Source organism: Echinops telfairi, unplaced genomic scaffold, assembly GCF_000313985.2.
Source record: "Echinops telfairi isolate 266 unplaced genomic scaffold, ASM31398v2 ScPeMD7_5592;HRSCAF=6446, whole genome shotgun sequence".
Lineage (NCBI taxonomy): Eukaryota > Metazoa > Chordata > Mammalia > Afrosoricida > Tenrecidae > Echinops > Echinops telfairi.
The window spans coordinates 1,450,992-1,460,653 of NW_022109491.1; positions in this window are offsets into that span (position 1 = coordinate 1,450,992).

Sequence of the window (9,662 nt, forward strand, 5' to 3'; positions counted from 1 at the left end):
GCTCACCTCAGAGAGAAAAGACTGAATGGAGGCAGAGAGGGGGATGAGGAGAGAGAGAGAGCAGAGACACTGACCTGTCTTCCAACGCACTGGAAATTCTTGCTGAATATGGGCAAATCCTAAATTGTTCTGAGGAGAGCTAAGGAAATTGGTTGGGGCTGCCAATGATTTCGTGCTGGCCAGACAGGCACATAGAACAGCCTGCTCATTATGAGGCTAAGAGGTTTCTCCCGAGGAAGACCCTAGTTGCTCTCTGTGCAACAGGCAATGCCAGGCAAGCAGGATGCCTTGGGCGTCTGGTCTCCCTGGGTCCCGCACACGGCCCGTCTGCAGCTGTGTGCTCTTCAGTGAACCAAGACACCAACTGCACCTGAAGAAGCATGACAGACAGACAGACAGGCCGACGCATGCTGTTGACAATGCTTTCTCATTCTATGGAGTCATATCGCACCCTGCTCTCATGTTTGGCCAATCTTTCTAATGTTATCAAGTCTCCTCCTCTAGGGCATTCGTTCACTGATTGATGCACCAGAATTTGAAGATGCTATGGGGGTTGAAGCTGGATGTGAGGGATACCCCAGATAGTGGGTCATTTTCCTCGTTCACTGCAAGCCTCAACACAGTAAGGGGTCTATTGCTATCTACTGATAATGGAAACTGTGACTGAAGGAGTGACAAGCCATTCCTCCACTCTCACAGTGCTGTGACCTCATTGTTGGGTGCCCTTTGAGAATGAGGTTGACCCTTTAGCATTGATGGCAGGTTTCCTTCTTGGATCATCACACTGCCCACCCAGCATTTCTGATTCGCTCTCCTTCCAGGCACATGGGTGCGCCATAGGGTCAGCATGTGGCGAGGAGTCAGGATTCGGCCAATAGGATGAGAGTGGAAGTAATGAGTGCCTCTTTTTGGAAGGCCCTTCAAAGCCCATCTTCCATTCACCATGCCCCTGCCTTTCTCCTGCATTGACTACGAGAGAACATTCTGGAACATCTTCATCCGGCTGGGACCTGTGTGTAGTGATCATGATCCCCACTGCCAACCTGTGCTGGGTGTGTAGTGTGAACAAACACAAACTCTTGCTGTGCACAGATTTATATTTTGTAGTTGCTGGAACATGCCCTCATCCATCCCGATGAAGCACTCCTTAAATGAAGCAAAACAAAGCAAGGCATCATCGTCAGAGTCCTGCTGTACGTTTGCTTGCAGGGAATAATTAGCAGACGAGAAGAGGAGTGTGTGGACTATGACCTCGGTAGGAGAGCAGAACAAAGGAGCAAGTATGAGCTGATTCCCAATTTTCCCTAGGCATGAAAATGATTGCAACCAGGAAATGCCATCAAGCCCAACAAAGTCTACCCTTGAGATGGGTTTAGCAAAGCAGGTGATAGGTTGGCTGACCTGACAAGCCTCTCCTCCCTCCACTAATCTCTGTGATGATCAAAATGATGAAGTGTGCCCCGGTTCATCAGAAGCCCTCTTTGAAGGCTGCCCCACAGCACTGCATGCACCCAGGCACACCAAAGGCCAGTGAGTATTTGACTCCACTCTCTAGCTCCGGTTTTTTCTCCTCAGGCGGTTTTTCACTGGATCTGCTGTGCGACAAGACTGGTCTGGGCAGTCAGGATGTTCACTCTTGTGGATGGGGCAGGAGAGTCAGGATGGCATAGAGACCTGTTCCTGGGCCACTTTTGTGACCACACACTGGGCAGGGGGGTTATCTTTTTCCTGTGGATACCACATCAGTTCTACCAAATGAAAGATTCCAGATGAAACCAGACTAGGAAGAAAAGTGTAGAGGTCTCCTGTAGAAAGTGGTCCAGTGGAAACCCTATGAGCTCCTAAGAGTTGGATCAGAAAATCAGATGGTTTACAATGCCAGGAATAACACAATCAAGAGGAAGGGCATTGCATTCGTTGTCCAAAAAGACCTTTCAAAATCAATCCTGAAGTACAGTGCTCTCTGTGGTAGGATAATACCTATTCACATTCAAGGAGATCCAATCAATCCAACCATCATTCAACTTTATACACCAATCACCAAATCTGAAGATTCAGAAATTGAAGAATTCTGCATATCTCATCTGTTTGAAACTGAGCAAACATGCGATCAAGATGCATGGATCATTATTGGCAATCGGATTGCGGAAGTTGGAAACAAAGAGGAAGGGACAGTAGTTGGAAAATGTGGCCTTGCTGATAGAATTGATGCTGGAGATCGCATGACAGAATTTTGCAAGACTAACAACTTCATCACCAATACCTTTTTTCAACGACATAAAAGACAATTGTACATGTGGACTTCTCCATATGGAACACACAGGAATCAAACGGATGCTATCTGAGGGAAGAGACAATGGAGAAGCTCAATATCGGCAGCTAAAACCAGTCCATGGACTGACTATGGAACAGACAGAGCCAAAATACACCTTGAGTATATCCCACTCAAATTTGGAGTACAGATTGGCAGCATGGGTTTCATGTGTTTGGCTCACAGGCTCTCCAGAGGCTGCAATTTAGACATCAGTTGAGGCTTAGGTCTCATCTGAAGACTTGGTTGGGGATGAATCCATTTTTCAACACTCAAGTGATTGTTGGCAGTCCTGTGCACCTCAAGGGTAGATGGAGAGGGGTTCTAATATCCTGACTGGCTGTTGGTATGAAGGGCATTCTACGTCGTTTGATCCTGCACCCTTCAAACATGGCAGTTTGCTTCATCAAAGCATGCAAGCTAGGAAGGCAAAAGAGAGGGTGCCCAGCCAGGGACAGTCACAAACTCTCACGATCTGTGTTTGGAAGTGGCAGCCTATCATTTTTACCAAATTCTGTTCATTACAAGCAAGCCACTGGGTCAGGTTTACACACAGGGGAGAGGATTCCATCAGAGACCCCAGGAGGTGGAGGTGCTGTGGAGCATCTCTGAAAGTTTCTTACTACCATCTCAGGAAGCAACTAGCATCATCTCAGGAAGCTACTAGTATAAGGTGACCAGATTTTAACATTGGTAAAGCGGGACACCATTGATAAAACTCATATCCTGGTGAAATAGCCATATGGCAGCCTGAAACCGTATACCCTAGCTTGTTGTGCATTCTTTCCAAAAATCGGGACTTTTTAAAAATGCCGCGGGATGCAAGAAAATTGTTGAAAATCAGGACTGTCCCACCAAAAGCGGGACGTCTGGTCACCTTATACTAGTATCATCATCTCAGGAAGCTACCATCACCCCAGGAAGATGTTATCACGTCAGGGAGCTGCTATCAATCTCGAGACACGATTCTTCCAAAAAAGGAAGGTGAAAGCGACAATATGTTCTGTTGGAAAAACTCACCCAGAAGTCAAGATTGCCGGATTGTGTTCCAGGACCACAGCAAACCACGCCAACCTTCTTCTATATATGTGCGTCTTGTTCCTGAACGCGGTCCCTTACAGTTGGCAGATTCTCTAGCTGTCAAGGAAGGTGTTGGTGAATAATAATAAAAAAGTAGACAGGAATAGATAGGGTCCACACCCAGGGTGCATGGAAAAGAAATGGGGGCTTACCCCTTCATTCCCCAGCAGATAATTCCAGTGAATTCAAGAAGGGTGACAGGCCTCACGAGGTTGGTTCTCTGGGCTCACCAGCTGGAACGCTCCTGGGCACCAATACAGAGATCATCCCGGACATGTTGGAAGGGCTGAGTTTGCACAGGAAATTGAACCGTTATACTGTCGATGGAATGGCATTTGCCAGAATTACACTCAAGGACACAGGTCTCAGGAAGTTGGAAAAGGATGATTTTGAGAAAGCACTCGCTGAGGAATGAGACTCACAGAGCATGTCCTCTGTGATTACAAGCCGGGGTCCACCACAGCCTCTAGGGCTCAGTCCTGCAGATGCCTCGGTTTTCAGGAGTGCCAGGATGCCAGTCTGGCTGCAGAGTGGAATTGCTCAGGACAACGGAGGAGGAGAGGGAAGTGAGCTTGGCTGTCCGCTGTGAATGAAAAAGCTCGAAAGAGGAGGACGTGCTGGAGCAAAGAAAGACTGGGGGGCGGGGAGTGGGGAAGCCCATTTTGTGCAAGCTCCCCCTTTAGAACATCACCGAGAAAATTCTCTGTTGACCACTAACCCAAGGACACTTGGGAGGAGGTAAAGAGGAGAATGAGATGCTTCTGGGAAAGGCATAAGAGAAAAACGTAGGGAAAAAATGGGATGTTCTGCTTCCTATATATTTGTCAACCTTTTTATTCAACAAATCAAATACTATTAGTCAACCCGCTGATTGCTGGGGGCACGGGGATGGGCAAGACAGAGATGCTCGTAGACTCAGCCCGGAGTTAATGAAAGAATAGACCACAGGGAAGGGAAAACATGCCCATATACTCTGGTTAGAGTAGCTAGGACCAGGGGCAAGTACCCTTGGAGAAACCATTGTTAGCAAGCCAAATGTGTGTGTGTGTGTAATAACCAGAGGGGCTGTGTTGGCTGGAACATGGTTTATTAAGTACCCCAAGTGGCTTGCCCTGAAGTCCTCCTTTGCGGGGGTGACGCTGACACGGTCTGCAGTTGGTGGGGGCTGGAAAACCTGGCTCCCATTGTTCCCGTTCCCCGCCCAGAGCCCATGGGTTCACCAGCCTGCAGGTTGGCGAACAAGGTAATGAGATTCCTCCCTTCCCTCCTGTTTGTACAACCCAGTCTTGACTGCTGGCCCCTCCTCTCCAGAAGACCCAAGTCATACATTTTTAATTGGAGTTTTTCAGCCAAAGAGCACACTGGCTTGCTGCCCAACTCATGGGTGAAGATGTCGAGAGAGAAACCCTCACCTTCTGTCCTGCTGGCAGCGAATGAAAACAAACTACTCTCCCTCTCCCAGCTGCCTCTTCTCCACAGGCCGGCTCTATTTAAAGCATTGGCTCCTTCACAGCTCTCAAGCTAAGGGACAAAAATGGACTGGTTAGCCTCTGGCTCTCTCTGGCGATTGTAAGCTGGGCATGGTTGTAGAAGGTAGTCCCCGCCCTCAGCCCCTCCATCTCCCACCTCAGGCCCCTGGCAAGCTCAGTTTAAAACTAGTGGTGGCGGTGGTCTTGGCTGGTATGTGTGTGTGCCGGAGGAGTTGGGGAGCTTGTAAGCGTTCCCCAAAGCAATCAGTCAGTGTGATTTAAAACCACAGTTAATAACATTTATTTCTAATTCTTTAAAGCCGTCTTTAAAGGAAAATAAAGCCTGCAACCTGCCCAGCTCCCCATAGGAACAATCTCTCTTCGGCTGTGCCGGGTAATTCAATTATGATGGGTAAAGTTGTGCAGTCGTAGCAAAAGAGAGCGGAGGGGAGGGAAAAGAAAGAGGCAGGAAGGAGGGAGAGCAGGCCTGCCAGCAGCTGTCATCTGTCTCATGAAAAGTAAAAAGTGCTTACCCGGCCCCAGATAGTCCATCCTACCTGCTTTATTAAATAAATGTAGTATTTCACTCGGAGGAGGCCTTTTGAAGATCAGGAAAATCTTGCAGGCTCTGAAATGGAATAAAGATTGATTTATGGGCAGGTTGGCTTGTGTGTGTGCATTTTTCTTCCTCCCGACACAGAATGGTGCAGAGACACCAGATTCATTTTAAAAGACCCAGCAAAGGAGTCAGGTGTTGGACTCTGTGCGTTATTGATCTTACTTAAGAGCTACAGGATTGTAGGACTGATGGCATGGCGGGAGAGTTCAACTCTGAGGGCACAGCGCCATTGCTGCCAGACGTAATGCCCAGGTGTGTCAAGGGTCGGGGCTGGGACCCATCAGGCAGATGGTCTTCAGGAATGGTAGCTATTTGTGAAATCAAGAGTTTTAGTCCTTTGTTTGCTTGTGTGGTTTCAGAGCCTGCCTTGGGTCAAAGTTAGTGTAAGACCGCTCTCTCCATTGGGATCATTTCCATTACTGAGGATGGAAAGGCAAATTAAGTTGTTTTGATTTAAAGATAAATTAGCTCTAGGGGACAGACATTTCTGGGAGGGTAGGCATCAAGTATGGCTGGATGCAGGTTCTTAAGTGACAGCAACAGGATTGCCTCCACCCCACCCCCTATCTCTTGACTCTACCTCTATAGGACTTATTCCATTTTCTGCAAGGTTCTCTCCTAAGGTGGCCCTAATTTCAGACTCCATATGCCACACCTTCCATAGCTCGTCTCCAACAGGAAAAGAGAGTTGTTCTTTTACGGAGGAATCTTAGGTTTTAGGGATTTACTCTGGTTCAATCAACTTGGATCGAGTTTTCCAGACAAAAATCGTTATGGCCAGGGGAATGGAATTAGGCTGGTCAGCACACTTGCCCCTCTGCCCAGCTTTAGATGGAATCACCCCCACTCCTCCCACATACACACAACCCTCAGCTTCTTGGACTGAGTGTGGGGCAAGGGTGACTCCACAAGGAAAATAAATCTCCTTCAAAGGGTTTGTGTTAGTCTGGGTACTTTAGAGAAACAACTCCACAGAAACTCATGTATAAGAGAGAGTTTTATATAAAGGGTAAATGCGCATCAAGAAAACATCCCAACCCAGTGCTGCCCAAGCCCACAAGTCCAACATTAACCCATTAGCCCATATGTCCAACACCAATCCACAATGTCCTCCTCCATCTCACAAAATAGATGCAATGATGCCGACTGCAGGAGGAAAGCCACGTCAGTGTAAGCATCTCAGCACTGGCAGGGGTCTCCACACAGCTGCTCCAGCACCCAGGGCTGCATCGGGGTAGGTCCATGTGGCTTCTCCTCAGGGATGTCTTACAGGAAGTGAGCCTTGCAAGCTGAAGCAGGGAACTGCTAAGGCAGCTGCACCCTGGTCCGACCATCAGAAAGCAAGAGACCCGAGAACTCGAAAGGCGAGGTTCACCGAGCCATTTATCCCATTTATTAAGCATCTAGTGGCCCCAAACATTTCATCTTCACCCCTTCGGACAGAGCCCCTTATTAGGTACAGTTGAAAGAGCGAGGGGATGAGAATGACTCACATTTTGTCACTTAATATGTAATGACCAGGCAATAAATAACACGTAGGTTTACAAACTTGTTCCCAAACCATGGCTTTCAAGGAGGTTCTGACTCCTGGTGACCCTACAGGACACAATCGAACTGGCCCTGTGGGTTTTCAAGACTCTAACACTTTATGGCAGTAGGAAACCTCATTTTCTCCCTGAAGAGCCATTGGTGGTTTTGAACTGCTGACTTAGAGTTAGCAGCCTAACGAGTAACCACTACACCACCTGGGCTCCCAAAGGGTCCCTAGTCTGTATGTGCAGAAACCCAATCTCTGGACACCAGTGTTTGAGAAAGAGAATCGCTTTATTACAATGATCTAGGAGGAAGTTCCTCTGATCAGATTCTTGGAATATCTGGGGTTTCTCAGATTTATAGGGAAATGGACAGGTACGTTATACCTATTCATAAAAACGGGAAGGGGCACAGCTGGGGATTGGTTAAACTCAAGTATCTTTGGATTTAAAGGGCCATAAACCAAAAACCTAAACTCTGTGCCATCCAGCGGGTTCCACCCCTAGTAGTCTTCTAAGACAAAATGGAATGGCCTCTGGGGGTTTCTGAGACTGTCAATTCTTATGTGACTAGAAAGCCACCTCCTTCTCCTGAGGAATCGCTGGCATTTCCAAACTGCTGATTTTGCAGTTAACAGCCCAATGTGTAACCCACTATTGTTGAGTGCACAGGAAGTGTTCGGGTGGCCGGGAAGCTCTGGGAGACCAGCAAGGTGGCTTGAGCACACTGGTTCTCTTGGTTTAAAGGCACCAGAGCCTTTAACTAATCAAACTGGGAGAGGGGCGGTGAAAACGAGGGAGGCCCGGACAAGATGAGTGGTTGCAACGATGGACTCAAACATAGGAAGCATTTTGAGGCTGGCTCAGGACAGGGCGGTGTTGCGTTCTGTTATGCCTTGGGTCACTATGGGTCAGAGCAGACTCAATGGCTCCTAACAACAACAACAACAACACCACCACAAACTGCTAGGGTCTTGTGTTAGTCTGGGTAGACTAGAGAAACAAATTCATAAGCACGACTATGTATATAAGGGAGAGGTTTATATACGAGAAGAATTGAACCTTGAGAAAACAACCCAGCCCCGTCCAGATCAAGTCCTTAAATCCGATATTAGCCCATGTGTCTGATACCAATCTATAAAGTCCTCTTCAGACTCAGGAAACACATGCAATGACACTGAATGTAGGACGATCACAGGGCAGTAGGTGAGGTCAATGGTGGTAGAAGCATCTCAGCGCTGGCAGGGGTCTCCATGTGGCTCCTCCAGTTTCCAGGGCTGCATCAGGGTGGGTCCAGGTGCCTTCTCTTCAGAGATGTCTCTCAGGAAGTCAGCCTGGTCATTAGAGAGTCTCCAAGGGAGTGAACTGAGAGAGATAGTGTCTCCTGCCTCCAAGAAGGAATACTATATTTCCCAGAATTCTCAGGCGAAGGCCATGCCCACACAGAGGTCTCATTGGCTCTCTCCAGAATGGCAGGCTAGACTCCACCCCTACATGCTTAACCCTCAAATTGACACCAGATTAGGTGCCTACCACTGGTCTGCTTTGGGCTGGTTCTACTCTGAGAGTGGCTGCTAGCATCTGTAAACCAACGGAAAGGAAAGCCATCTACATGACTGATTGCAAGGATCGAGTAGCATCAGCCCCAGATGTGTGGCTTCGTTAGGCCTGCTCTGTTGCAGACCTGTTGTTAGGTGCTTTGGTACATTATCCTATGTTATCACATAGGCTTATGGGACAGGTGCTATCATAATGCCTACTTCTCGGGCCAACTGAAGCTTAAAGAAGATACGGAAGTTGTCCAAAGTCACCCCGCTAACAAGCCATGGAGCTTCGGAATCCAATCACCCCTAAGCCCCACTTTGTACTGTCACAGAATGCACCATCATCTAGAGACTCTGCAGGACAGGGTAGAACTGACCCTGTGGGCTTGGGAGACAGAAACCCTATGGGAGCACAAAGCCTCTTCTTTGTCCTGAGGAGCAGCTGGTGGCTTTAAACTGCTGACCTTGCGGTTAACAGCCCCACGCCTAACCACTATGCCACCGCATCTCCTCATTGTCCTCTCATGCAAGAAACAAAATGAAGAACTCACTGCCGTTGAATCAATTCCAACTCCCTGCAGCCCGATCAGACAAGGTAGATCTGCTCCTAGGGGGTTCCGAGACTGTAACTCTTCACAGAAGTAGAAGGCCTTGTCTTCCTCACAACGTACTGCTGTTGGCTTTGAACTGCTGACCTTACAATGAACAGCCCAAGACATGATCCATTATGCACCAGGGCTTCTGTCCTAGAGGTGGTTTTGCGTCTCTCTCCTCATCAGGGATTTTTGATGATGGAGCAAATACTTCATGCTTACGGAGCTGTGCTGTCTACCACAATCTGGTGGGAATGGGCATGTAGTGGTGACAATGACAAGCGTGGTCTCTACTGCTGATTGGTTCCTGATGGTGTGTGAGTGTGGGACCCCAGTCACCCAGGTGCTCCAGGAAGGGGTGGGGTTGGGGTAGGAAAAATCAGGGAGGAGCTGGAGACCCACACCCAACTCTGAAGTGAAATGGTGGCCATGTCTGTGAAACACCTCACTGGTAAATCTCTGGTAAACCAAGCAGCCTCCATTACTCTTGGATTCTTCAACCATCCCCCTGCCA